Source organism: Nuphar pumila, chromosome 17, assembly GCF_984573655.1.
Source record: "Nuphar pumila chromosome 17, dmNupPumi1.hap1.1, whole genome shotgun sequence".
In the NCBI taxonomy this organism is placed as follows: Eukaryota; Viridiplantae; Streptophyta; class Magnoliopsida; order Nymphaeales; family Nymphaeaceae; genus Nuphar; species Nuphar pumila.
This window is the reverse complement of record NC_143265.1, coordinates 46,378,628-46,384,185: the sequence shown is the minus strand read 5'-3', so window position 1 is coordinate 46,384,185 and position 5,558 is coordinate 46,378,628. Positions and strand designations below refer to the sequence as shown.

Here is a 5,558-nt window from a genome sequence, read left to right as displayed (position 1 = left end):
CATCTGGTCCTTACCCTTCGGGTTCATGACAGCCTGACTCGGCAATGTACCCTCGGGTCTCCTACTAATAGCCTCAGCTAACTGTCCCATTTGCGACTCTAATTTCGCAATGGACTGCGTATGCGAGCTCAAAATCTGGCTACACTTCTCGAAGGCGTTCTGATTAGAGGTTTTCACCACTTGGAATGCCTGGAGAAGTCTCTCCTCAAAAGATGTCTGCGGGGCAGACTCCTACTGAATCGGGGGAGTGACTGAAGAAGAAGAAGACTGAGAATAGTTCGGTCTTTGAAATGACTGAGTAAAAGATGGCTGCCGAACTGGCTGAGAGGAAGTAGGCATCTGCATGGAAGACTGTGGATTCTTCCATGAAAAATTGGGATGGTTACGCCAACCCGGATTATATGTCGATGAAAATGGGTTATTCGGCGGTCTGACGAAACCCTGAGCTGCCTGAACTTGTTCTTGAACAAATTCGGGGTACTAAGATGTCGAAGGGCACTTAGTGATCTCGTGTGCCGGACTGGCACAAAGAGTACACACCTGCTGTGTAGTGGATGGTCCTGAGAGAAGCTGGTCCAGCTTCTGAGCAATCATGTCTACCTTGCACTGTAGTGCAGTAGATGGACCAACTTCAAGAACACCAGCTTTCTTCTGAATGCTGGGTGTGGCTCTATCAGATTGAGAGCTCGAAGCATGGTGGAGTGAATTCTCAGCCAATATATCAAATAGCCTCCATGCTTCGTCCTCGCTCTTCAGCATGAATGTCCCTCCACATGAAGAGTCGATCATCTGACGATTCTTGTCAGACAATCCATCATAGAAGCTCTGCACCAGTTGCCATTTCGGCACCTGGTGATGGGGACATTTCCTGAGGAGATCCTTCATTCTCTCCCAGGTCTCATGAAAGCGCTCACCATCTAGCTCTGAAAAGCTAGTGATGGCTCTACGATATTGGTTCATACGACCAATGGGAAAATATTTCCGAAGAAACTCCTGTTGCAATTGATCCCATGACTCTATTTCTATAGAATCTAAGGACTTTAGCCAATACTTGGCTTTGTCCTTCAATGAAAAGGGGAATAGAGTCAACCTTAAAGCATCATCATCGAAATTCTGTATCTTAACAGTAGAACAGATTTCGAGGAATTCATCTAAATGTCGGTAGGGATCCTCATGACTGAGGCCATAAAAGGATGGAAGCATTTGAATAATGCTGGCCTTAATCTCATAATGCGGCGCTCCTACATCGGGTCTCCGAATGCAGGATGCCTGAACATAGTCTGTGGGAATGAAGTATTCCCGCAGAGGGCGTGAAAGAACTGGGGGTGGAGGTGGAGGATCCATGTCAGCCATTGTTGCCGAACTTCGATGAGAATCTAAAATTCTCTCTAGGTTGTCAACAAACGGGTGTAATGGGGTTCCTAGACCTCGTCGCCCCTGCATACACTGGTACTAAGACCAAATGTAAGCAAACGACCTAAATCTAAAAAAAATAACTAACACAGGTACTAAAATGTAAATACACAAAATAAACAACTACTAAACAAATATGCTAAACTAATTATGTCAGAATGATTTAACTAAGTAAATGAAATAACAAATTAAACTACTCTAAAGTACTGAAAGGATAAATACAGAAAATCACAAACTAAGCTTTTTTTTTCTAAAACCCACCTGTTTAATCGCTCCTTGCAGAATGAATTTCAAGTGAATCCTAGAAAGAACAGAACGTGAATTCTATATTTACTAACTATGTTAATCCTATATTCACTTACTAATCCTACTAACTAAAAATAAAACAACTAATTAGCTAACTAAACAAATTAATAAATCAAACTCTAAGAAATAAAGTAATTAATTCGCCGTTCCCCGGCAACGGCGCCAAAATTTGGTTGATATTTTGAAATGATCTTTTTAAAACAATTATTTTCAACAAAGCTTTGGAAAATTGTCAACCAAAAATATAAAAACCGACTTTCCACAAAGTGGTAAGTACGGGTCGAATCCTCAGGGAACAGGAATTAATCACTAAAATTCTAGAAAAGTTAATTTATTAATGCCAAATGTCAATCTACAATTATAAAATTAATACAACTACAATTAATCAATGAAATGAAAATAAACAAGCACTCAGTCTTCTGCTCCACACCATGGGTATTTCCGTCTTTTCACCAATTATTCGCTCCTCACACTTGGAAAATAACCCTGGAAACTAAATATTCTTTATAACCTAAAAATACAGAAAAATACAAAGTTAGTATTCTATTCTAATAAGGCAAACAATAACTAAAACTAATTCTACTTTTACGAAAATAATAAAACAAATGCTATTTATCAAACAAAAATTAAATAAAATACTAAATTAATTCTAAAATTGACCAAATTAATTCTACTAATTCTGTATGATGATTATGCAACTCTTAAAATGCAGAAACTACTGAAAACAAGTCTAAATTGCCGAAAATAAGAAAATTACGAAACTGCCCCTAACTAGTGTAAAATAGCATTCTGACAGGTTATCGAAAAACTGCTGTTTGACAAGGGAAATGAAGTCCGATTTTCCCGAAATTTGTTCTGTTCTGCAACTGACAGATTAAAAAAACTGGCAGTTTTTACAGAATTGAAAAACAGTATCCGGAACTCCAGATATAAGCGTTTCAAATTTGGGAAAAATCAGGATATCGCAAGTCCTGTAATTTGAAATCCAGAAAAAACGGTTTTCGCAAAACGCTTAAAAATCAGACCAAATCAACTCCGAATGAGCTGAAATTTTGTATGCAGTTAAATAACACGTCAATAAAGTGAATAGAAAAAAAAAATTGGAAAACACAGAGTTTTTGCACAGAAAATAATGCTAATGCGACAGGGCAAAAATCTGGTTTTTATTTGAGTGCACTATTCACTTTAAGAATCTATTTTAACACTCTAAAAGACAAATCAAATCTAATACAATCTAAATGACACTGTATAACAGTGTATGTGTAGATGACTATTACGAATATGCTAAATGTACGACGAGCAAAACACGATAAGCAAATTATGACTAGAACTATGTTAAATAACCATGCAATTGCAACTATGCTAATCAATAAAATGCAATATGACTACTAAGTTAACTAATATCTAACTATCATTCAAACCATCACAAAACACATTTCACACATACTAAACAAATACAATACACGTACACACACTTCTACACTAAAACTAAATTAGATAAATAAACTAATAAGGATAAAAATCAAAAGAAATAATACTAAATGAACTTAATTCACTAAAGAACAAAGGTTAGGGTTCACTCGGTTGACTCGACTAGGCTCGGTTTTGGCTTGAGTAGGTTCGGATTGGGTTTGGATGAACTCGGATGGAAGTAGGTAGGCTCGGTTTTGACTGGGTTGAGAGAGATAGGCTTGAGCTAAGGTTGACTCAACTAGTTGGGTTCGGTTTTGAGTTGCCTTAGTCAACTAGGTTCGGTTGACTTAGGTGGACTCGGTTTGACCTTAGCTAAGGTTGGATTGGGTTTGGCTAAGGTTGACTCGACCTCGGATTGGTCTTGACTTTGACTTAGGCTAGGCTAGGGTTTGACTTAGTCGTGACTAGGACTAGGTCTAGGTCTTGGACTTAGGCTTATTAAGACTAGGTTGAACTCGGTTTATGGTTGACTTAGTCAACTAGGTTCGAGTTGACTTAGGTTCAACTAAGCTTGACTGAACTTAGGTTTGACTAGGCTCGAATGGGGTAAGGTAAGCTCGGTTGACTCGACTTGGTTTAGACTAAGGGTTGACTCAAACTAAGTCTAGGTCTTTGACTAGGCTCGAGTTGTATTTGACTTGGGTTAGGGTTCAAGTTGACTTTGACACAAGGCGCACCTAACCAAGTCAATCTAATTGACTAGGTTAGATTAGGTTCAATAGGTAGGGTCGGTTGACTCAAACTAAGGTTGGCTTGACTAGACTCAAGTAGGTTGAACTAGGTTTGACTCGACCTAGGGTTAGGGTTGACTTAGACTAGAGTTGACTCGACCTAGGCTCGGTTTGGGTTAGGTCTTGGTATTGGACTCGACCTAGGGTGGACTTAGTCAACTAGGTTCGGGTTGACTTAGACTCAACTAAGTTTGACCTAACTTAGGTTTGACTAGGCTCGAATGGGATAAGGTAAGCTCGGTTGACTCACTAGATTTAGAATAAGGTTTGACTCGAGTTAGGTCTAGGTCTTGGACTAGGTTGACTGGGGTCGGTTAGAAGGATAGGCACCCAATAAAAAATCAAAGATAATTTTGGAAATGGAGAAGTCCAAAAATCATCCTTTTTAATGGAGAGTTACAACCTTAAAGAGCTTTTAAATCCCCTTGGGAAACATGGATCAATGCTATTTCCAAAACCAAGGTGAGGGAAAGCCTTTAATTGCAATTAATTCCTTTTTGAGAAGCCAAATCGTCCAACCTAGATAATCACACGATTTTAGCTTTTCAACCAAGAATTTAGGTGCAATTACTTCTTTCTTGAACTCATACACCTACTTTGGAAATTTAATTGATTTTCAAATTGGCTTTTCAAATCTCAATTTGTAACTCCCTATTAATAGGCAATCAAGAATTAAATCTTTCTTTAAATAGTCCACACGATTTTTGAAACTTAACTTTTTCCAAAAACTTTCCACATTTCAATGCATTAATTGCTTCTCTTCTCAAAAATCGCCAACTCTAAAATGGCTTCACTTTCTAAAAAGTATTAAATCTACCTAGGGAATAAAAGGAATTAAAGGGAAAAACGATTTCCTAAGAGTTTAATGCTGACCTAATTCTCAAAACCTACTTAATTAACCCCTAAAAACGGCTAGAAAAGAAAGACCTAATACATTGAACCTAGACACCTTCCTAACTCAACTAATGACCATTAAGACTTTCTAAAAAATCGACCAAGAGCTCAAGGAGAGCTCTAATGGCTGCCGCCCCACCTTGGGGAAGAAGAAGAACCACACGAAAATAAAAAAAACTAAAATTGTAAATTAACAAAAAGCAATAAAACTAAATAACCACTATTTTGATAAAACTTAATTAGAAAATAATACAAAGGACTCCTAATTACACAAAGACTAACAAGAACAACACTATGCTGGAATTAAAAACATGAAAAAAAAACTTGATTTTTGTAATTTTCTACTATAGACTCAAAACACAAAAAACGAAAAATGATTAAAACGATTAATTAAATCAATTCTAAAACAATGAAATGACTAACACCAATTTATACTACTGTTAACATACTAAACACACAGTAAACAACACGACTTACCACTCTAAACACCCTTTTAACAACAATGCAAAGATCGGCTAGAATATCTCTAGCCGATTTTTTTTCTTTTTTTTTTCAAAAATAAAATCAAAACAAGACACAAACACAACCCACAACTAAAATAAATTAAAATGACATTTTCTAATGAGATTTTCAGCAAAACAACACAATACACATGCTGGACGAAACAACAATATCAAAACAAAAATTATTTTTTTTGTGAAAATCAAGAATCGGCTAGAATAAGTCTAGCCGATTTTTGGA

General features: G+C 37.0%; 1 non-coding gene across 1 annotated transcript; it reads left to right on the top strand.

Moving 5' to 3' along the window:
* Nucleotides 1-847: 847 nt before the first annotated feature.
* On the top strand, nt 848-950 carry LOC149811929 (small nucleolar RNA R71). Its single transcript, XR_016428637.1, has one exon. It is a non-coding gene; the product is annotated as a small nucleolar RNA R71 (small nucleolar RNA).
* Nucleotides 951-5,558: the final 4,608 nt, after the last annotated feature.